Source organism: Rhinoraja longicauda, chromosome 20, assembly GCF_053455715.1.
Source record: "Rhinoraja longicauda isolate Sanriku21f chromosome 20, sRhiLon1.1, whole genome shotgun sequence".
Lineage (NCBI taxonomy): Eukaryota > Metazoa > Chordata > Chondrichthyes > Rajiformes > Arhynchobatidae > Rhinoraja > Rhinoraja longicauda.
Window position 1 is genome coordinate 12464039 of NC_135972.1, and position 25353 is coordinate 12489391.

Below are 25353 nucleotides of genomic sequence, written 5' to 3' on the forward strand. Positions count from 1 at the left end.
TATTTGATGAAATTAAAGTATTACAGCAAGTGTGTGCAGAGCAATACAATATTGTAGCAATAAAAAAATGGACGTTTCTGACTTAGAGAAACATTTGTTTTAAAGATAGTTCTAAGGAGTGGAACACTTATGCTACCTGGGATTGCCTATATAGTTACTACTGTAATGTGGGAAACACACCAGCTAATTTAGACAGAGTAAAACCAAGCCTTCTAGAACAAAATAGCTTCGTTTTGCACTGTGTGAAACTATGATCAACCTTAAAAGCATCCCACAGAAAGATAAATTGGGAGCATGGGAGATATTAATTTTCACAAGGGCATAATGTACATTCTTAACAGGAAAATAATAGGATTGAGAAATAATAAAAGAATGGGGCTAATTTAAGTAGCTATTTCAAAAGGCCAGATGGGGCATGATGGGCCAAAGGCCTTCCTTTGCAGATTATAATTCCTCAAGAGTCAATGATTATTCTTTGCTCTCTCCAATTTAATGTCAAAAGTCACCTGGATGATATAAAATGCCACTATATCCAGAATGTTGAAGTAAGCAAGAACAATCATGGCTCTAACAATGTGCATTTCCATGGGCCTTTGACACAGTTAGAAATGCAATGAACTTGGAGTTGAAGGTTCATCTCAAAGTCATATTCAATACCAACAATAAAAACTATCCATTTCGGCCTCAGACATTTGTCAGGGTGATGCATGGGATTGCGGGTTAAGGACCGGAGTTTGTAGCAGGGCTGAAAAGAATGGACACAAAGTGCTGGAGTAACTCAGCGGGTCAGGCAACATTTTTGGAGAAAAAGGATTGGTGACAAATCAGGCCAGGACCCTTCTTCAGTCTAGAGAAGGGTCCCGACCTGAAACGTCACCCATTCTTTTTCTCCAGAGATGCTGCCTGGCCCGCTGTGTTACTCCAATGCTTTGCGTCTATCTTTAGGTATAAACCAGCATCTGCAGTTCCTTTCTTCACATTGAAGAGAATGACTTTAGTTTTCAGACAAAGGTTTCAGACTAATGTTTCAGACTAAAGGTCCTTTAGTCTGAAACATTAACTTTTTTACTTTCCACGGAAATAAATACAAACAGAAAAATGCTGGAAACGCTGGGGGACAGCATCTGTGGAAGGAATAACAATTCAGGTCTTGAGGAATTCTTAAACCCAGTCGAGTTGACTGTCATATGCAAAGTTATGATGAGTTAGTTACAACGAATACCTTGTTTGCAGCAGCATCACAGACACACAAAAACATTTCTTTACACAAATTCTGCAAGACTGTAAAAAGGAAAAAGACTGCAAAAGAGACTTCAGTGCAAAGCACAATTAGAAAACAAGTCCACAGTAACGCAAGAGGTAGTCAGTCTGTCGTGTTCCATTGGTAGGGGATTAGGATTGCGCGTTTAATCATTTCCCTTTCCATAGATGCTGCTTGACCCGAGTGTTTCCAGCATTTTCTGTGTTTACCGCAAAAAAATAGTGTTTTCATATCATATCATATCATCGGCACGGTGGCGCAGCGGTAGAGTTGCTGCTTTACAGCGAATGCAGCACCGGAGACTCAGGTTCGATCCTGACTACGGGTACTGCACTGTAAGGAGTTTGTACGTTCTCCCCGTGACCTGCGTGGGTTTTCTCCGAGATCTTCGGTTTCCTCCCACACTCCAAAGACGTACAGGTATGTAGGTTAATTGGCTGGGTAAATGTAAAAATTGTCCCTAGTGGGTGTAGGATAGGGTTAATGTATGGGGATCGCTGGGCGGCACGGACTTGGAGGGCCGAAAAGGCCTGTTTCCGGCTGTATATATATGATATGATATGATATGATATCTATACAGCCGGAAACAGGCCTTTTCGGCCCTCCAAGTCCGTGCCGCCCAGCGATCCCCGTACATTAACACTATCCTACACCCACTAGGGACAATTTTTACATTTACCCAGCCAATTAACCTACATAACCTGTACGTCTTTGGAGTGTGGGAGGAAACCGAAGATCTCGGAGAAAACCCACGCAGGTCACGGGGAGAACGTACAAACTCCTTACAGTGCAGCACCCGTAGTCAGGATCGAACCTGAGTCTCCGGCGCTGCATTCGCTGTAAAGCAGCAACTCTACCGCTGCGCTTTTATTGCTAGGAAGGAACTTCAGATGCTGGTCTATCTTTAGTGTTTTATTGGGATCGTTCTGATTTCCGAATAGCGGGAGGATTCTTTATTCTTCCTGCCTTAACTTGCTCAGTACTTTCCATATCCTCCACCTTTGCTGAACTTGGAGTTGATAATTTCCCAAACAGGCGCGTCCTGCAGAGCAACGTATGCATTTACAAAGACCACAAAGGATGTACACGCTTTCAATTGACATTTCCTGAAACCTCAGCCAACGTGGTGCCAACACTATGACAATACTTTATTCAGTCAGAGTCGTCTCGTATCGGGGAAAAAACATGTCCATACCCTTGCAAATTCGCACGTAGTATTTATTTGCTATAACGTGAAATATCGAGAGATGCCGAGTAATTGGACAACTGGAGTTTAGAAATCAGTGTGCTATGACCCAAACGCCGCCTCTTCTCCGGCAACACGGACGAGCCTGTCGACAACGAAGCCCAACAAATCCATCACAAACGCTCTTGGAATGACTTGTTTTCAGATCCAAGAACACACTGCTAATGTGATCGGAATTTGTTACAAGCTTGTTGACATTCAACATTCGTTCTGGCAGTTGCAGAGAACATAACGGGAATAAGAGAGGGTTCGACGTCCTGATTACAAGAACTTTTAACAATACTTGAATCACCTGATCCCCGTTACAGGATGCGTGTCTTCAAATCTCCTCCAAAGCATTATGGAAATTCAGACTGGTTTTTGGATTGGCTTTTTAGGGGGGATCTAGAAGTCATTAATATTTAAATACTGAGAGGCAAACAAATGCTAAAAGCGTAGCTGACAAAAAACGCAGGGTCAGTCATTCGAGAAATGGCTGAATATTAAATAGGCGGCCACATCTTAATATCTTACCCACACCGCGAGTATCAAAGATATTGCGTCTTAGCTGCAACTTTTCTCTGTAATAATCCATGTACTATATTTGTAACATGCATGTTCCCATATCAGATGAGAAATGCGCTTTAAAAAAAACCTGCCTCTCACGTAAGGACAGGACGCCCCGATACAGTCACACAGCTGGGTGCGAAAATAAACGCGCAGGCTGGGATGAGGATAGAGTTAATGTCATGCAAAACACAGTTACTCCTGTCGCTTGCCCCGCCGGTTTCGATGCAGACGGGGTGAAATCCAAATCAATGCATCTTTGAAGGGTTTTCAAAATAAATCAGTTAAAAAAATATTTGCAAAACAATATTAGGCACATCGCGGGGTTTCCATTTGAGTACCCGATCAGAATTGTATGCCGTTTTAATATACAGTATTTATAAGTAACAGTGGTGAAATGTAAATTGCATTACACACACCACTCCAATCATTTTTTTTAAAATCACTGGTCTTTCGTTTTTGACGCACGTAAATAAATACATTGAATTAACTGGAATTGATGCGCGGCGGGTGGCTTCAGTCGTTTGGAACCAGTAACAGGGAGCAGCAGTTTTCCAAGAGATTTCACAAAAAAATATTCCGAGTTTGCATTTTTGCGCAAGGCGGGCGAAACGACGCAGCATCCACCTACCTCACTGCAGCATGGAACCCCGACGTCGGCAGCCTTTCAATTCCCAATCCAAACAGAAGGGGGGAATCTCATTAAAACATTTGCTTCAACGGAAAATCAAATCAAAGCCTCTGGTCGTCTCTGTGTTTGCGTTGGTCTTCAACAGCCGCTGCGAGTGTCACAACAAATAATCTCCTATTTAGGACACGACAGTACAGTCGGCACATCCAGTTATATAAAACAAAAAGGCGCAGATTCCAAGCCCTGCAAACGGCAGCCGGGGTGGGATCAGTTCTGCCGTCAAACCAGGCGGTCGAGAAGCTGAGGACTCTGGAATGTGTCGTTCATTAAAGGAGCCATCTGATCTGACGCCACTCGTCCAGCCAGTAAAAGTCCATAGAATCATAGTGTGAATCAAAGGTGAGAGAAGCAAGATTCAACAGGAGCCTGAGTGGTAACTTTTTCACTCGGAGGGTGATGGTGGGAATGAACTGCCAGAAGAGGTAGTTGAGGTAGTTACTCTCACAGCATTAAAAGACATTTGGACAGGTACATGGATCGGGAAAGTTTAGAGGGACACGAGTCAAAGGTAGGCAATCGGGACGTTGAGATGAGGCATCTTGGCTGGCATGGACAACATAGGCTGAAGAGCCCGTTTCTATGCTATATGGAAGGATTTAGCGGGATCGGGGACAATTGCACCCAAATGACAAGCCAATATGCAAACCGGATGAAGTGGGCCAAAATAAATCAGCTATTCATTTACAGGACATTCTAGTACAGTGGAAAAGGGTGGTGGATTTTGTATCAACGGTAAGGACAACAGTCAAACAAATGAAGATCCTGGAAGCCTTTCCCATGAAACCCATCATGCTGTCCAGAAATGTCCCAGCCACCAGGTACCTGTTTCTGGTGAACCATCGGGACATGAAGAAGGAACAAGTGTCTGAGAACCTTTAACTCCAGGTTCAAGAAAAGCTTCCACTCATCCACCATCCACACAACCCTAACCATAATCCAACCTCAGCACTGAACTACTGTGGAATATGTATGAGGTTACACTATGTACTTCAGCTTAGACTGCTATGGTCTAGTTACTGAGCATAGATGATAATTTATTGTGTCTTTGTCTATTGTATATTTATATGTTGTGCTGCTGTGTTGATGTGTCTGTGAAGCTGCAGCAATAATTTTATTAATCTAATGATTAATGCTTGATCAAATGTAAGAATTTTTGCTACTACCTGATTTACTTGGTCCATATTATTCATCTAGAATGAAGATACTGACATAATTTGCACGCCAATACCCGAATTAATGAAATATTGATCAAAGGACTGTTGATGTTGAGATGAATAGAACATTTCACATCGAGATATGAGACACTGCACTGATAAGGAAATGGAATGGTGTGATGTAAACTCTGGTTGTAGTGTGGATTAGTCATATTTGGTTGCCAAAAAGGTTCAAAGGAAAAATGGCCAGCTTCTGTGCGACTCTTGCATTGTGAACAACAATGAGATGTTATGCCAATGTTCCCACCACCTGAACTAAACATTCCCGTGCATGTTACAATGCTGCTTGTGCAAACTGTCTGTCACAATAACTAGCTGACTTACTTGACCGATGTAGTATTCATAAATGACATGGAAACAAATATTTTTCAAATTTGAAACTCACTCATTGAGAAGGAAGATTGGCTTGTCTGGAATACCCCTACCTTACCCAATTGTAATTACGATGAACTTTAATGCTAACTAAAATTGGATATGGAAAGCTACCCTTTCCAACCAAATGGCACTGTAGTGTACAGAACAGTGTTTACTGATATACAAGATTGTACTTGGCATTCTGCGTACTTGGGATTTTTGAGGGTTTAAAAAAAACTTTTAGAGATTCAGCATGGAAATAAGCCCTTGAGCCCAAGAGTCTGCGCCAACCAACGATCACGCCATACACAAGCACGATCAGACAATTTACAATTTTACCAAAGCCAATTCACCTACAACCCTGTAGGTCTATGGAGTGTGGGAGGAAACCAGGGCACCCAGAGAAAACTCACACGGTCACAGAGCGAAGGTACAAACTCCATCTCAACATCACCCATAGTCAGGATTAAACCTGGATCTCCGGCACGGTAAAGCAGCAACTCTACCACTGCACACCTGTGCTGCTCTAACCAATGACTGAGGGTGATGAGGTGAGATGGTGTTGACGACACTCCCACTCAGGAATCTAACAAAGTTCTATGAAATCTGTTGACAACCATTATATTATAAGCACCACATCTGCCTCCACCAATGGAACACATCAGGGATAGACCGCATGAAATGATTCCATTAACTATACACTCTGAATAATTTACACTAACCCTCATTGTACTGCCACTGGAAATACGCATTGAGATTATCTTTATATCACACAAACAATGGGAAAACAAAATACCGGGGTACTTGAAATTGGGAGTTAAAACCAGAAAGTGCTAGAAATACTCATGTCTACTTTTAAAATACCACTGATGTCTTCTACAAACCTACCGACTGCCACAATCATCTGGACTACACTTCTTTCCACCCAGCCTTTTCCAAAGATGCTCTCCCGTACTCTCAATTCCTCTGTCTCCACTACATCTATTCCAAGGTGAGGTTTTCCATAGAAGGACATCTGAGATATCCTCATTCTTTAGTGAACGTGGTTTCCGACGAACAAAGTGGAAAAATCTTGTACACCTCTATAAAATCACCCCTCATTCTCCTTCATTCCAAAAATAATGTCCAAGCCAGACCAACCTTTCCCTGTAGCTCAGGCCAAGTTCTGGCAACATCCTCATAAATATCTGCACTTTCTCCAGCTTAATACCATCCTTCCTATAGCTGGATGATCTGTTCTCTGTTTTAATCATATTTGTATTTGCCGAGAACTGCTCATAGCACTCTTGGCGTGATGTACCCATGGTTTTGCATGAATAATGTTAAAATATGCTACACTTAAGTGGAAGATGCACATGTATCTTAGAAGGGCCCCTGTGCATTGCAAGTGTATAAACCCACAGTTGTGCATTTTCTAGCTGAAGGCAAAATAAGGAAAATTGGAGTCCATTGGCAATAACAAAATGGGCTTTGAAGAATAGTGACAGATTGCAACTGAGAATTCTGAATACACACAGCACATCTTGAACATGACTTCTTGATCCAAAACAAAGCAAAGGTTGTTGTCCTCGAAAAGGGAGTGTTGTAAAAGGCAGGAAGAGAAGAGAGTTACTCAGAACCTTTCCCAAACAACAACAGTCCGCTCATAACAGATGGTTGGCACTGTGTGTGATCTTAAAATTGCCACTGCCATTGTCGGTGCCCCCCTTTCTGACAACCATGTGGATGTCTATCTATTACCGCAGCAGAGGTAATCAATTGTTACCAAAGCAGCAGGTTCAATGGTGGAGTATTAAAAGACTCTGGAAAAACCATAGTTAAGACACAGTGTTTCTGTTTTGATCATAATGACGCAAAATAAAATAGATAACTTAGTGTCAAAACACGATGCAGAAATAGCACTCACGTTGATCCCAAGTGTAATGGGCATTTGCTGCTGAAAAGAATTAGTACAACATTTTTTTAATGCTGCATCACAATACAAAACCATCGAATTTAAGTTAAAACTAGGAGAGTGAAGCCAAGGGTCAGAAACAGAATCTAACAAACCATAAAAAGAGGCATTTTTACCCAGGATGTTTAGCATGATTTCCTGAGCAAATTAACCAAGACATCAGCATTGAAAGTGCAACTGGGCGGTGATTTCGAACATTATTGTGCCAGAGGGAAGGATTTGATGGGCTAAGTGACCTTAATCCCAGCATTTCCCAGGCACCAAGTGGTGACGAACAACCTCAGGGAATGATTCCGACGAATGATTTCAGTCTTATTTGTGAGCCCCTGCGATCACAACACCAGTGCTCATACTGAGAGTCTTTCACAACATGCTCTCAAAGGACTTGGCAGTATATGGGACTACGTTGAATTAGAAACTTCTGCTCCATTGCAGTCATTTACAGTTCTGGTACTATTGACAAATTATCAGCAAGGCTAACGGTGTTTGCTGTTATGCATAACAGTGTTTGCTGTCATACTTCGGACAGCATTAAAGTATGATTGAATATCCAATAGATTGTGTCTGCATCGTGCCCGTTCACTGTTAACAGTGCAATTGCATTTTAACCTGGCACTGAGCAAGGACCCAAATGCACTATATCCCTCACTGCAACATTATGAGTTCACATTTTAAAAAGCTTTGTGGGAAAAACTTGAGCTTATAGGTTCTATAGCCAACAAATCATACAGTTACATATTGGGATATTGAAAATTCTAGCCCATTTTGTACATATGCCACTTATATGTTTCTTTGTACATATGCCACTTATTTGCTGGGACATGTTGTTGGCCAAGCTAAGATACGTTGCCTGCATGCACCTCAGAAACGCAAGTGATCTAAGATGGCATATCTTCCAATCCATCACCTCTCCCTCGAGTGTTAGCACTAGACCGACAATCATTCCAACTTGCCACTACAACGGTCCTCACTCTGCATATCTTCTCCTCCAGTCAGACTACATGTGTCAGCAAAAGTCCCAAGACGGCAGCGCTGGAAGGCGAAGGGGGTCGGCAGCCGTAAACGGTCCGCGAATTCACCTCCTACACCCTCGGAAAGTGCTCTAAAGATTCGTTGTTGTCTTGGAAGACGGGCATGGCGACCTCAAATCAAGGAAGGACTGGGGCAGCTACTGGAAATGATGAACGGCGCGTTTGGGGTGGTCACGGGTCATGATGTTGGCGGAGCGAGCTGCGGGAGGCCACACAGCAGCTGTGTGGGTGTGTTAATCAGACATAGTTTGCACGGATAAGAAGCGGAAGGATCCAACAGCATCACGCTGGGCCAGGCCAATGCCTACTTCATCGATCCAGTGCCATTGGGACACTGGGTCATAAAAGTGAGGTTATAAGAAATTGCATGTCTCATTAGGCCAAGATTGGAGTTTTCAGAGATTGGGAAGTTGCAAGATGGCAACTCTCTGCGTGCTGTTTCTGAAGAGGATCTATTGCTCTTGTGTATGGTATGAATTGACTGGATAGAATGCAGATCGAGCTCTTAATGGTATCTATGTACACATGGCAACAATAACCTAAACTAACCAGCAAACCTGATCCAAAAGGAAAAGAGGAGACACAGACAAAGAAATAGTTAGTGTAGGAAAAAAACTGCAGATGCTGGTTTAAATCAAAGGTAGACACAAAATGCTGGAGTAACTCAGCGCTCAGGCAGCATCTCGGGAGAGAAGGAATGGGTGATGTTTCGGGTCGAGACCGAAGTCTGTCTGTCCACCCAAAACGTCACCCATTCCTTCCCTCCCGACATGCTGCCTGACCCGCTGAGTTACTCCAGCATTTTGTGTCCACCTAAGAAATAGTTAGTAGTCACTTTCTAATACCTCCAGGGACCCGGGTTCAATCCTTACCTCAGATGACCTATGTGGAACTTGCAAGCTCTCTGTGAATATAAAAGTTCTGACTAGCAAAGTGTCTATTAGCAATTTCCCAAATGTGTTCCAACTCCTCCTGGAAGCTGCATGGCAAAATGCCAAGTTAATGCATTTTCACAGCAGTTTGCTTGGAAACTGCCCAGAGTACATGTGCCAATTTAAACTAGGCTAGATGAGTGAGCCTAGCCTCGTACAACTGAATCTACTCAACTGTATTTAATTGTTTTGTGTGTTATGTGATCAAACTGACAGAACTTACAGGTGTCCAGTCAGGCAAATGAAATGCTCTGCAAATCAGGGCAACAAAAGGAGTATCCTAAATTATGAAGACACAAGATGTGGGGTCTTGACCCGAAATGTCAACTATCCGTCTGCCTCCACAGATGCTGCCTAACCTGCTGATTACCTCCTGCAGCTTGTTTTCTGTCCAAAGCAATCATTTTGGGCCAAGACATGACACCACCTGCTGAAATCTGACCGCAAGTAGGGAAGCAATGGAAAATCAAGTCAAGTGCGTTGTCATATGCATAACTACAGTGTGGTGCAGCTATAATAAAAATCATGTTTGCAGCAGCATCACAGGCAGATGGAAGCTGGCAGATGATGCTAAGATAGATGGAGAGGCAGGCAGTGTAGAGGAAGCAAGGACTCTGCAGAGGAATTGGACAGGTTAGGAGAGTGGGGAGAAAAGTGGCAGACGAAATTCAGTGTAGCAAAGTGCGGAATCATGCGTTTTGGCAATAAGAATGAAGGTGTGGATTATTTTCTAAATGGAGAGAGAATCCAGAAATCGGAGGTGCAAATGGACTTGGAAGTGCTGGTACAGGACACCCAAAAAGTTAATTTACAAGTCGAATTGGTAGAAAGGAAGGCAAATTCAACTCTAGCATTGATATCAAGAGGACTGGAATACAAAAACAGATGTAATGCTGAGGCTCTATAAGGTGCTAGTCAGGCCGCATTTGAAGTTCTGTGAGCAACTTTGGGCTCCATATCTGAGGAAGGATGTGCTAGCTCTGGAGAGAGTCCAGAGGAGGTTTACAAGAATAATTCCAGGAATGAGTGGGTTAGCATATGATGAGTGTTTGATAGCACTGGGCCTCTACTCGCTAGAGTTTAGAAGGTCGAGGGGGGACCTCATTGAAACTTACAGAATAATGAAAGGCATAGGTTTCCACTGGTGGGAGAGTCTAGGACCAGAGATCATAGCCTCAGAATTAAACGGCATGCTTTTAGAAAGGAGGCAAAGATATATATATATAGATACACACACACACATATATACACTGATGGTAAACAAAATGGTCAGTGTTGTACAACAGATTAAAATCTGCTTTAAAAAGAAAGGAACAAGCAAACGCGGAAAATAAAATGTTGTCCATTCAAACAGATAAATCCTCCAAAATTAGGCTCAGAATACTTGGGGAACATAATGGGCAAAATGACAAATCAATACCAGATTTTACTGTGATGTAGAACCAGTTGGTGAGAGATCTATTTGCCAAAAATCATTAGTCATGGATACTAAAACCCAAGGGACAACTTTATATTGGATGACACAAAGTGGAAACCCTCATTAATCCTGCAAAGAATAACAAAAGATGACAAAGATAACAAGACTTGGCCTTTCATGTCAATCCTGGCCAAATTAGAGCAATAAAGACTACCATACTTTCCAGTGTTGAGTCAATACATATCAAACACTGACCCAGATACTTCTTAAATGTGGCCAGTGTTCTGCCCCTGCTGCTCTCTCTGCCAGCAAGTTCAAAATCCCACTTTTTCCCCCCTCAAATTCCTTCTAAATCTGCTACAAATTATCTCAAATCTATTCCTTGTTTGTTATTGATCTCGCCGTTAAAGGAAATAGATCCATTGTAATCACCATAGGTAGAACTGTGGTGATTTTACATCTCCTCCAGGGCACCTCTGTTCTAAAGAAAAAGAACCTAAACAGGAGTTATTGACTTCCTCGTAAATCAACCTGTTCATCCAAACGAGCTCCTTGTAAATCTCCACTGGAACCTCTGTGGTTACCACATCCAGTGATACGTTACCACTACTGTGCACAATCCTTTGTTGCCCCAAAATAATTTTTCAGTTCCAGTTTAAACTCCCTTCTGTTATACTCAATCCCTCATTGAACAGAGAATAATATCTCCCATGCTTTCTGCAGTGCTGCCCCACTGTCGTAGATAGTGAAGATGGTTAGCAAGAATTACAATGGGATCTTGATCAGCTGGGCATGTAGACCTGGGAGTGACAAACAAAATTTAATTTGGATAAGTGTGAGATGCTGCATTTAGAGTCATACAGCGTGGAAACAGACCTTGTGGACCAACTTGCCCATGCCGACCAACTACACTAATCCCACCTGTCTGCTTTTGGCCCATATCCCTCTAAACCTATCCTATCCATGTACATGTCTAAATGTTTCTTAAACTCTGTGATAGATCTTGGCAGATCAAACCAGGACTGAACCTTCACAGTGACCAAAAGGCCCTGGGAGTTTTGTGGAGTAAACAGATCTAGGAGTACAAGTACATAGTTCCCCAAACCTATCATTAAAGAGAGATAGGCTGATGAAGATTAGACACACAGAGTCTCTTGCCCAGAGTAGGGGAATTGAGAACCAGAGGACATGGATTTAAGGTGAGTGGGAAAGATTAATAGGAACCTGAGGGGCAACATTTTCACACATAGGATGGTGAGTTTATGGAACAAGCTGCCCGAATATTTGAGGCAGGTATACTAATAACATTTACAAGACATTTGGGCAGGTACATGGATAGGAAATGGTTTACAGGAATATGGGCAAATGGAACCAGCTTAGATGGGACATTTTGCTTGGCTCGGACAAGTTGGGATGAAGGGCCTGTTTCCCGGCTGTCTCGTTCCACATTACCATGAGCCGAACTAGTTTAGTTTAGTTTATTGTCATGTGTACCAAGGTACAGTGAAAAGGTTTTTGTTGCCTGCTAACCAGTCAGTGGAAAAACAATGTAGCGGCAACTTAGTCCTTCCCAATAAAGTCCTTAAGCTTACTACTTTCACAAAAGGAGTGGAGTGATCATTCTTGACGCAAACAACAAGAGAGATCTTCACGACGTTTCAGTTTAATTAGTCGTTTATTGAATTAGTAATACAAACAGATTAGTATATCTCTAGTCATAGATCTGGTAAGAATTTATATCTTGCCAGGCTCCTCTCGTGTCTAACACATAACGTCACTGCCTTCCCAATTATACTCATAATTCTGGTTCCTCCCCTGGCTCCTCCCAGTCCATATATGTAAGCCTAATATTCATCTTACGACAACCCCCAAGTGCCCAAAAATAATACAGGGGGATACAAAATAATATAATATGCTAAGACAGCTACTAAACACAAAATGGCTCCTACAGAAAATACATGATTACAATTGAGCCATTTAACAGTGTATAAATACATAAGGGAATGACATTTAGTTCAAGGTAAAGCCAGTAAAGTCCAATCAAAGATAGTCTGAGGGTCACCAATGAGGTAGATAGTGGTTCAGGACAACTCTCTGGATGTGGTAGGATGACTCAGTCACCTGATAACAGCTGGGAAGAAACTGTCCCTGAGAAACTGAAGAAACAAATGATTTTGATCAGGACCCTGCTTGAAACTCAACTGGAAACATCACCTATCTATATTCTCCAGAGATGTTACATGATCTTCTGAGTTACAGCAGCATTTTGCGTCTATTTTTGGTAGACCAGCTTCTGCAGTTCCGTATTATTACATGATGATTTTGATCGGTTGCTAACAGAGAATATCAGACGTGCAGATACAAGGGGTGTTATTATCTAACTGAATGGTGAAACAGGTTTCATGGGCTGATTATCTTACTCCTGTTCTATGTTTTTATATCATCACAATATGCCTTCTGTAATTTTTTTACCATTGTCACTTCAGTGAAAATATTACTCCAGCCCACCCCAAACCCATCTCGGAAAGAAAATCGCAACCTGTTATTATCTGGAAATTTTTCTGGGAGAGAGATTGTCATAATTTGAAAAAGAAAACACAATTAAGGCTTTTGACTAAATCAGCGTCATTTGATCACGTCAGACAAAACATACGATGTATTGTTAAAAAGGCAGCTATTAATCTGTCTGATTTATCAATGCATTACCGCAATGCACATGTTCCTTTCAATTCCATTCAAAACTATTTGATACATTAAACTCCAAGGATGATTTTTGATGTACAACCTGTTCTTTCCAGCGAATGTCAGGCTGAACAAGCATCTCATAGCGTCCAAATTACCTTAGCAAATCTGCAAGATTGCCTGACCAAAATAGACACAACACATCTGGATGATGACTTCATTGCTCTCCTTAAATTTTGACAAAGGGCTTTCTCTCAGGTTTGTTAAATGCTTTCTGAGCAGCCAGTCACTTGAACAAAATCTGGGGTCCTTGATCCAAGAAGAAAACAGCTCTCAGTCAAAGTCTAAAAGGCCACATCTTCACTGCAGCCAACAGTGGCGGGTGTAAACACCACAGAGGGAGGTGGAGCAGACCTGTCAAAACCAACTCTATTCACACGCTTCAAACCCAAATGCTCTTTTCTCCTGAGCCATTCTCTCTGTGAAGATAAAGAAGTAGTAATTCCTGACACCACAAGGAACTGCAGATGCTGGAATCTTCAGGGACCTGATTTAGAAATCTCTATTTGTTTTATCATTGTCACCTTTGTGAAAATACTGCTCTGGCCCAAACCAAAATAGTCTCTGAAAGAAGATCTCAACCCGTTGATTGGCTTTCTCCCCCCCTACAACAATCGGTCTGAAAAAGGGTCCTGACCCAAAATGTCATCTGTTCATTCCCTCCACAGATGGTGCCTGACCCGCTGAGTTCCTCCAGCAGCTTGCATTTCGCTGAAGTAGAAATTCCTGTCTGATGTTCCTCAGGGTTGAAACGGATGGTGTGCTAGACCCCATCAGGAGGCCACAGTCCATCTTCGGGACTGTGCGGACTACAATGCCAAATGAAACGAATCCTTCCTGCCTGCACCTGATCCATATCCCACCATTACCTGCATGTACATGTGTCTATTAATGCCACTTAACTGCCACTATCGTTTCTATTTCCCAAACTCGCCCCGGCCTTCCACGCACCCACCATTTTGCTGTAAAAAGCTTGTTCTGCCCATCCCCTTTCAACTTTCCCCCTTTGACTTTAAAGATATGCCCTTTAGTATTTGACTGTAGGGAAATGGTTCAAACTGTCTACCTTGACTATGCCTCTCAGCATTTCATTGTCTCTTTAACATTACAGGTGAGCACCACTTCAGCCTCCACCGACAACTCCATTTATGCTTAAAAACACTATCATGAGATGCATCTCTCACCGGCATGCAAGCCTGAGGTACAGTAATAAACGAAGCTCAATTCCAAGTATTATGGATTCAATAGTTATTTCCTGCACCATCCAACTCCGTAAGATGAAGGGTACTGGGCTTGAAGCATTCATCGTTTCTTTTTCTGCAGATGCTACCTGACCTGTACCTCATTTCCAAGTAGTTGTGTTTCTACTTTACAGCTTTCTAAAATGAAAACTATCAGTCATAGAGATCTGTGGATTTCGAGGTGGCTGGAGAGTCCTACATGGGGTCTGCACATTAACACAGGAGGGGTAGGAGGTGTTTAATGGGGTGGTTGGGGTGTTGCTTGCATCTGGGCCTCTGCATGTTCCATTCACAAATTCATCATCATCTCATTGCCTTCCTGATACTCCTTGCCCAGTCTGATCTGTAACTGGCACACAACTATTGCAGATGATCAGGATATGATAATTTTACAAGCTGAGAACAATAGATTTCTTCCGGTCTTGTTGGAAATCTCTTGACACTATAGTTGTGAGTGGAGTGTTTGTTTTTGGGAGCTTGGTGTTAGGCATGCATGTGTGGTGTCCCGCCAAATGATAAATGACAAAATAGGTTGACCGTGAAATATTCAACTCTGAAAAAGAACAGGTATCAATGTATGAGGAACCTGATGTTAGACTAAGTTTCCTAATACTCATCAAGAGCATAAACCTTTGGTGCAAGAGGAACTGGAAAAGAGTCCCAGAACTAAAATGTTAACTGCTTCTCCATCCAATGATGCTGCCTAAGCTACTGAGTGAATCGAGGACCAGAGGACATAGGTTTAATATGAAGGGGGAAATATTTAATAGGAACCTGAGGGGTAAGGTTTTCCACACAAAGGGTGGTGAATGTATGGAACAAGCTGCCAGAGGAGGTAGTTGAGGCAGGGACTATCCCAACATTTAACAAGCAGTTAGATAGGTAAATGGATAGGACAGGTTTGGAGGGATATGGACCAAATGCTGGCAGGTGGGACTAATGTAACAGGGACATATTGGGCCGAAGGGCCTGTTTTCACACTGTATGACTCTATGAGTGTTTCCAACATTTTCTGTTTTGTTTCAACTGGTTTTGGCAACCAATTTCTTACTTATATCCATTTCTATTGAAATATTTAGCAATTTAAATATTGAAGACCTACATTGAAAGTATTGTTGCCTACAAGCCAGCATCTTACAATGAGACACCACTTTGCAAGGCTAATGACATCCAACAAATAATTTTCACCCTGAAAAAGCAAGTTATGCAAACATATTGTGCTTCAGACTCTTGCACTACAGCTGCATCCAATTTTTGCCTTGGCAACTTTATCTAGTTTCATCAGATGACATTTAAATATCAGAAAAGCATTGCAATGCAATGCAACATGCACAGGCATCATTAATCTTCAAGCAAGATTGCATCTAAAATCCAACTGCTCAATCTCAGCTGTTAAAAATCAACAACAGGGTGAGATAAAAATAATTCTCAGGTATTCCAGAGCAGAGTGAGTCACTGGGAGAATGAATGAAACAGATTTGTGATAGAATATAGAACAGTACCACACAAGAGCAGACCCTTCAGCCCACGATATCTATGCGGAAGTTGATGCTTTACCACTCGCCTTCTTTACCGCTCGCCCCCTTTACCGATCGCCCCCTTTACTGATCGCCTTCTTTGCCGCTCGCCCCCATTAGCGCTCGCCTTCTTTACCACTCTTGTCTACTCGTGTTGCTACTTGTGGGTTCAGTATTGATGTGGATAGAGAACTGGCTGGGAGACAGGAAGCAAAGAGTGGGAATAAACGGGTCCTTTTCAGAATGGCAGGCGGTGACTAGTGGGGTACCGCAAGGCTCAGTGCTGGGACCCCAGCTATTTACAATATATATTATTGATTTGGACGAGGGAATTGAACGCAACATCTCCAAGTTTGTGGATGACACGAAGCTGGGGGGCAGTGTTAGCTGTGAGGAGGATGCTAGGAAGCTGCAACATGACTTGGATAGGTTAGGTGAGTGGGCAAATGCATGGCAGATGCAGTATAATGTGGGTAAATGAGAGGTTATCCACTTTGGTGGCAAGAACAGGAAAGCAGACTATTATCTGAATGGTGGCCGATTAGGAAAAGGGGAGATGCAACGAGACCTGGGTGTCGTGGTACACCAGTCATTGAAAGTAGGCATGCAGGTGCAGCAGGTAGTGAAGAAAGCGAATGGCATGTTGGCATTCATAGCGAGGGGATTTGAGTATAGGAGCAGGGAGGTTCTGCTGCAGTTGGGCAGGGCATTGGTGAGACCACACCTGGAGTATTGCGTACAGTTTTGGTCTCCTAATCTGAGGAAAGACATTCTTGCCATAGAGGGAGTACAGAGAAGGTTCACCAGATTGATTCCTGGGATGGCAGGACTTTCATATGAAGAAAGACTGGATAGACACGGCTTGTACTCGCTGGAATTTAGAACATTGAGGGGGGATCTTATAGAAACTTACAAAATTCTTAAGGGGTTGGACAGGCTAGATGCAGGAAGATTGTTCCCGATGTTGGGGAAGTCCAGAACAAGGGGTCACTGTTTAAGGATAAGGGGGAAGTCTTTTAGGACCGAGATGAGAAAGTTTTTTTTCACACAGAGAGTGGTGAATCTGTGGAATTCTCTGCCACAGAAGGTAGTTGATGCCAGTTCATTGGCTATATTTAAGAGGGAGTTAGATGTGGCCCTTGTGGCTAAAGGGATCAGGGGGTATGGAGAGAAGGCAGGTAAAGGATACTGAGTTGGATGATCAGCCATGATCATATTGAATGGTGGTGCAGGCTCGAAGGACCGAATGGCCTACTCCTGCACCTATTTTCTATGTTTCAATTATGGTCTTGGACCCCAAGATCCCTCTGTACATCAATGCTGGTAGGTGTCCTACAATTAACTGTATACTTTCCCCTTACATTTAATCTACCAAAGTGCAGTACCTCACACTTGCCTGATTTAAACTCCATTTCTCTGCTCAAAGCTGTAAATGATCTACATCTCGCTGTCTCCTTGTCAACTTTCTTCACTGTCTGCCAACTTACTAACTGACCCATTTACATTTAAGTAATTTATGTACATCATAAAGAACAGAGGAGATTAAATGACACAAATTGTGGTAGCAAAGGATTGTTAATTGCAGCTGATCTCTCTGAAGGACATTTTGGAAAAAAGGTGTACAAAAACAAAACCAAAACAACATTTCTTGAGATTCGGATGACTGCTGGAAATCGGAAAGAAAGAAAATGTTAGAAATTCACAGCAAAAGAGGTAGGATTAGTGAAGAAAGATAAACTGAGCTATGTAACAGGCCACACATTGAAATCGGGCAGTTCTCAAAACAAACTGGAAAGGATGGCAATACGAAATTATGAACCCAACAACTGCGCCAAGCCTCAATCCACTTCAATTCACTCTGGACAAAACACTACACTTAAATGACACTTTACACACCAGCTTCAATTTTCACAGCAGGAGAAAATTGGCTGCTGTGTTTTCCATCTACAGGACACTTCTTTTACAGCATCTCCCAATGCAATCACTTCCACCTCAAAAACCATCCTGACTTGCTTTTAGATGTTGCTTTGCCTTTGTCGAGTTAAAATCCTGGTATTGTCAGTCTAAAAAAACTGGTGGAGTTGCGTCATTGCACAAACCACAAGTATTTGAGAAGATAGCCCACAGCCATTGATGCCCATATCCAGAGAATAATCTTGTACATCACTGTGTGAAGGAACTGGATGAAGTATTTTTTTGAATGCTGCAATTGTTCGTGTGAAGGAGACCACAGTGTCCATTTTGCAAAGTAACGAACCATGAATAACGAGAAGAAAATGAGTCAACTTCATCTGCCATGACATTGACTGAGATGGGGAGATGTTTGCGTCCACAATTAAAACTCCCTGGACAGTGCTGGAAAGAGGATATAGAAGGCCTGGGCTGCAATGTCTCAACACTGTATTTAACCATGTCAAATAACCAATCTTTCCTCTGATCCAAGGTCATCTACTTGTAACATTATCTAGTTTTTTCTCTTCACTGATACTGCCTGGTCTGCTGGGAATTTCCATCATTCTCTTTTGTCTCTGATTCCCAGCAACTGCTGTGTTCCTCCCCTCGCAGATTCATCAAACTCCTTTCTTTTCTCCAACTGCTGACATTATAAATACTTGTTATCTGAAGAACGCTGGCCTTCATTTGTACAGACATTCCTCTTCCTCTATATTAAACATGCTTGTTTTCTCATTTATCTTGATCTGACGAACAGCCAATGACCTGATACAGTGATTCTGTTTCTCCCCCCCACAGATGTAGCCTGACCTGATGATTATTTCTTGCATTTTCTGTTCATGTATACCAAACACCCCAAAATCCATGACAGCCTTAGTCCTCCTTTATCTCCACTTGTTGGCTCCTGCAGACCATTGATCTGGGGCAAATGCAGTAGATAGCTTCCTCTACTACATAGGCAGTACCTTCCTCACCCTCTCAAAGTTGGGCCCCTGTTGATTCCAATTGATGGACCAGCATCCAGTTTACTACATCTTAGAAATTTCCACTTAGTTCACACAAAACTGGAAGAGGAGCAACTCAGTGAGTGGCGACCAAGTATCGCTGATCATGTCGGAAAAATCAAACTGATATCTCAAGCAACGTTCCTTCTGGCTACTCTTATGACAAACTTCTGGGAGCCAAAGCTAGAGAGAGTGAGTCAACGTGTGAGTTTTCCATTGCATGGGTCATGGGTGTTCCTCTGAAACATGAATTTGACATACTGGGACGTTTACTGGCAAGGTGGGTGAAAGGGGAGAAATGTGGTGGATTGTCAGAGTGAATGGGGCAGGAGGGTGGCCAAGAGTCAGGGTAATGGCAGCTGGAGAATGAGGATCAAGAGAGTGTGATGACAGGGAGTAAGGGACAGGGGTAAGGGCCAGATCACCACTTGGCAATAAAAGGAGAGAATGCCAAGGACAAACGGAAGATGGATAGGGACAGGGTGCGTGTGGTTAGCATGTGAAGAGCAATGTGTGGGAAGAGAAGGAAATGGGTCAGAGAGCACAAGGGGAGATGGGTGTGAGAGTGCTGGAATGGAGGAGATTGAAGGGTTGCTGGGTGATGTGGCTTTGAGATGGGAGGTTGGTTGGGGGGTAGGGGGAGTTGGATTGTGGAAAATGGGTGCTGAAAGCTAGTGGAAGGATGCTTGGTTGTTTGTTGAGGAATAAGGTGTGTGGGTAGCAAAGAATAAGTGGGGGGTGTATCAATGAAGAGAAAAAATAAGTGGAAATCGCGGAGAAAGCACTGCAGCTCACGGCCTTAAACTGTCAAACGCAGCAGAGGTGGCTCTGAGATCTCCTAAAACTCTGATTCCAGTCCTAATACCAGATCTCAAAAGATAGAGCTCCCCGTACAGAGACAGGGGCAAAGGTTGGTGTAGCAGTGTGTGAAGACCATGGTCCCATTCACAGGAAACCCATTTACCTGAACTGCCAGCATCAGGAGCTTCAGCAACCCGACCTAAAGCCCAGTCAAGCTAAGCTTGTCCGCAGATGTCCTGTTGGTGCATGGATCGGTTTGCTTCTAAAGTGCACTCATTACTAATTGGGTCTCGCACTTTTACACTGGGACCCAGATCACAGCAGGAAGTAGGGCAGCACCAGTCCTGTATCCTCCAGACTACCCAAGGTGCCTCAGATTACAGGGGACTCCGCAACCACCTGATATTGTAAAGGTTGTGCATTGACCCTATTCAGATCCATTATCATGATTATTTAAGCAGGATATTTTACCACTCATTTTAATGGTTTCACATCTTATTCTCTCATCAATGTCATTCCCAAAGAAAGCACAGAAAGCTGGAGTAACTCAGCAGTTCACCGACATCTCTGGATAGGTCATTCCCAGATGGGCTCCATTGTAAGTCCTTACCCAAGACGTTCAATTAAACCATACAACAAGCTGTAGTTATAAATATATTCTTCCATCGGAATGGAACATCTACATTTTGGCAGGGGACAAAATGAATGTACAAAAGTCTCTTTAATGGGACTGGACTTCTATATTTCCAAGGTCAAATGAAGCCACAGCCATAAATAGACAAGACTTGTATAATCAGTGAAATCAAAGAATCCAGAAATTGAGAATGGACTGCAGCAAGTCATCTTCAATTTTTAGTTTTAAATTTCAACTTGTTTGGTAAGTTTTTATCAGGGAATCATAAAGGCTGAAATGAGCCCCGAGTGCTCTCACCCCAACATCCTCTAGACAGAACAGACGCGAGGACTCCTAGTTCTCATCTTTTACCCCACTAGCCTCCGCATTGTTCATCATTTCCTCCAGCCACAACGAGATCTCACCACTCATCACATCTTTTGCTCCCCACCCTTTTCTGCATTCAACAGGGACTCATTCCCTCCATGACACATGATTTAATGTACAAAATCCTGAGAGGAATAGATCGGTTAGACGCATAGAGTCTCTTGCCCAGAGTAGGAAAATCAAGAACCAGAGGACCTAGGTTTAAGGTGAGCGGGGAAAATGTAATAGGAACCCGAGGGGTAACTTTTTCACACAAAGAGTGGTGGGTGTATGGAATGAGCTGCCGGAGTTGATGTAGGTACTATCACAACAATTAAGAAACAATTAAGAAACATTTAGACAGGTACATTGATAGGGCAGGTTTAAAGAGATATGGGCCAAACGCAGGCAGGTGGGACTAGTGTAGATAAGACACGTTGGCCGGTGGGGGCAGGTTGGGCCGAAGGGTCTGTTTACACACTGTAAGACTCTATGACCATGCTCTACTATCACTCACAACTTATCTCCTCTTCCTCCACCCCATTCCATCCCCCCACTCCCTATCCCTCTACCAAGGAAGCAACAACCGATCCTGTAGTACCGTTTATCAGCCACTGAATCTCCCGTCCGTCTCGCTCACTATCGAGTTTCCTCTCACTACAGTCCCGTCTGACCACTTTTCCCCACTGTGTCTCAGAGCCAATGTTGGTGCCATAGACCTGACAATCGTTGCTGCTTTTCCTTGAATAGACATCCCCTCCCAATAGTATCCAAAATGGTACACACGTGTTTGAGGGGTAATGACCACATGGGATTCTTGCACTCTGTCTACCCCTTTTACCTTTCCTAGTCATCATCCAGCAACTTTCTGCGAGTTATTTAAGTGTAACCATCTTGCTAAATCTATCTATGATGCTCTCAACATCCCAGATGATCCTGTGTGTGTCCAGCTCCATTTGCTTCATGCGATCAGTCAGGAGCTGGAGGAGGACAAACTTCGCACCAGGGACACTAGAAAATTCCTTTATCACCCACATCCTGCAGGAGGAATATATTGTTGCCTTAACTGTCATCCCAAAAACACAAAGTCAAGAACCAAGTTAAAAGTCCTTACCTTATCTTACGTTCACCCTCTGATGAACTTCCTTGCTGAAGCCTCTTGAGCCCAAGCCTCAGCACTTATCCTCAGACATGGCACTTCACTTTAGGCACAGCCACTGCCCAACAATGGCCGCTCCACTAGTGCCTACCTTCCTTTCAAATACCACTTCTGGAAACAAATATCTATTCTGCAAATTTCCCACACACCTCCTCTGCTCAGCTCCACAGTCTGCATTGAAAGAGAGTTAAAGGCATGTGTAGTTGCTGTCCCCTTCTGGACTGAAATGCACACATTAACATATAATGGCTTCAAAATGTATACACTTGAATGTATGTCTCCACATTCAAAAGCTTTAGAAAACTGCAAATGTGTTGTATATCCTTTATTCAATCCAAGATCCATTATTAATTACTTATTGACAAAGATTTCCCAAAAATGGAATATAAAAATTTGGTCTGAAGAAGGGTCTCGACCCGAAACGTCACCCATTCCTTCTCTCCAGAGATGTTGCATGACCTGCTGAGTTACTCCAGTATTGTGTGTCTACCTTCGATTTTAACCAGCATCTGCAATATTTGGCCAGCATTTTAATAAATAGCTGGAATTCTTGTTCCTTGATATATATGTGGCAAGTTGCATCCACATTCCTGAACTCCCACTACAGGCCTTAAGCCAATGTGTTAAATGTGATGATAGACAACATGCTGGGGTAACTCAGTAGGTCAGGCAGCATCTCTAGAGAAAAAGGATGGATGACATTTTGGGTCAGAACCCTTCTTCAGACTGAAGGGTCCCATCCCGAAACGTCACCCATCCTTGTTGGGCTTCATATGCAAGATGGCCACTGATTTCGCATAACTTAAAATGATGTTGGTGAGTCTGCCTCAGCGGACGTGGTTGAGGCACAACTCGATAGGAGTTATTCTACTCCAAAAGGACAATAGAGAGTCATTCTGTGGGGGTGGTGTGGGACTGGAGAAGAACAGGCAAGGACAGGGGCGCAGGGGCAAAAATCAGCTGTGAATTGCAAGGAAATAATTCTTGGCAATGCACTAAATGTTCAGGTTTATTCTTGCATTTAAATCCTCATGAATTTTAAATTCAAACTTCCACTTTAAACCAAATATTTTCTATGTCTCTAATCCTGAATACACCAGATGATTCAGCAGGGGTTCAACCACACAAACTGTTAGATTCTCCTGCTTCATTGCTATTTGGCAACAAGAGACTTCACAACACATGCTGCATCCTGATGACTTATGCAACGGAAATCTGAGAGTTTTGCATTTCCTATCGCTGCATCAATGCAACCACACCAATAAACATTCCAGCCCAGTTGATGACTGGATGATTTTACAGCATATTGCTCTTATGAGTGAAGACCATTCACCTTTTCAAAGCAATGCACCTCATCTTCAACTAGCAAAGAACATGGCTCTCTGCAGCTTGGGATAGTTTGGTGAGTGTTTATCCCCATCTCATCTATGAGATTTTTTTTTAATTCACTTACAGGATGTGGGTGTTGCTGGTAAGATCAACATTTATTACCCAAGATAGGCACAAAAAGCTGCAGTAACTCAGCAAGTCAGACCGCATCTCTGGAGAAAAGGTTCTGAAGAAGGGTGTCGACGCAAAACGTCACCTATTCCTTTTCACCAGAGATGTTGTCTGACCCGCTGAGATACTCCAGCTTTTTGTGTCTATCTTCAGTTTCAACCAGCATCTGCAGTTCCTTTCTAAACATTTATTATCCATATTGATTTATCCTTGTAAAGATGTTGATGAATGTAGAACATCGTTCTGAAGTTGGGTCCCGACCCGAAACATCACCTATCGATTTTCTCCAGAGATGCTGCCTGACATACTGAGTTACTCCAGCATTTTGCGTCTGTCTATAGAACACTGGCAGTCTAGTTAGGGAATGCATTCGCCTTCAGGGAGTTCTAGAATTTAGACCCAGAGGCAATACCTAAATAAGTGTGTGCCCAGATCAGGGCAAAGAGCAACTTGGAGGGCAACCAGCAAATTGTTCCCAGCTCCTGCTGCACCTCTTACTAAATGGTAGGTGCTAGCAAAAGTACTGCCTTCCAACCTGGTGTTGGCATGCAGGCGAGTCCGTGTTGTGGAGCCACTTAAGTGGAAACAGTAAGACAGTGTCTTCATTTAAAGAGGCAAAATTGATGACTTTTGTCCGTTGAATCTGGCCTTTAGAATTAAAATCCAGCCCCTAGCTGCAGAGCTAGTGATGCAGCACACAGTATTGCTTGGTTTCCTAATTATTTTGTATATTGTTTGTAATCAGCTTCATCATCAGAAAGTCCCTGGGGCATCATTCCAACCATCATTAAGGGCATTTTATCCTTTTAGTGGTTAATCAACTAGCCTTGATTAATGCACAGTTTTTTGCTTCCCAATATCATCTTAGTGTCAGGAATCTGCCACTAGATAAGTTTCTAATGTAATGGTTATTGAGAGAGATAGTAATTTGTGCTCCAAATGTCTCAGCCGGCACAAAACTAGGCTTATTTCTCGGATGTTACTCATTTGTGACAAACCACTTGTTTTATTTACTTGGGTGCACATAAGTGCAAACATAAAGGGATTAACCCATTGCTCCATGGGCCATCCATCCTGCTCCACATGCTGTACGTTGAAGTTCTCAATACCCATGTTACTGAAAGAACAGAAATAAAATCATTTCAAGAATGCTGAAATTACATCGGGAAACTTTGAAGAGATTGTATTTATCTTGAAAATAGACACAAAATGCTGGAGTAACTTAACGGGACAGACAGCATCTCTGGACAGAAGGAATGGGTGATGCTTCAGCTTGAGACCCTTCTTCAGACGGAGAGTCGGGGAGAGGGAAATTAGAGATATGGAAGGATACAAAGAGCATGTAAGAGGTGAAAAAGACAGATCAAAGCAGACGATAATCACTTTTGCTTGCACCTACTAATCCTAATCAAGGAAATGTACGATGGTTCATTGTTGGCTGGTGCTGCCTGTCCCGCTGTTACTCCACCACTTTGTGTCTCTCTTCGGTGTAAACCAGCATCTGCAGTTCCTTTCTACATGTTTGTCTTTATCTTTACCAGGTCTGTGAGAAAAGCTGTGGTGGAGCTATGGTTTCTTCCTTGACTCTGGTCTATGATCCAGCAGGCTATCTTGCTAGCGTTCTTATTCCAGGTTGTAAAGATTATGTCGGACAGACCCCAGCCTGAAGCCCAGAGGGCAGGATTGCATTGTACCATAAATTAATCAAGACTCACTTGCAGGCATTGCCCAGTACGAGTTGGTTTCATTTTAACAAAAATGTGCACACATTCAAAGCAGGGAGTGCATCCATGATTGCCATCAATGGTCAT

At 42.8% G+C, this 25353-nt stretch overlaps 1 protein-coding gene across 9 annotated transcripts in view; it reads right to left on the minus strand.

Moving 5' to 3' along the window:
- LOC144603565 (contactin-1-like) overlaps nucleotides 1-25353 on the minus strand; it is a 421240-nt gene that overhangs the window by 298476 nt on the left and 97411 nt on the right. Inside the window, exon 1 of one of the 9 annotated variants that reach the window (XM_078416956.1) lies at nucleotides 3681-3971. The exons of 7 other annotated variants lie outside the window; for them this stretch is intronic. The gene's annotated coding sequence lies outside the window, so the exon portion shown is untranslated. Of the gene's footprint in view, nucleotides 1-3020; nucleotides 3040-3680; nucleotides 3972-25353 lie in introns of those variants that run through there. One more of the 9 variants, XM_078416957.1, reaches the window with a different exon arrangement.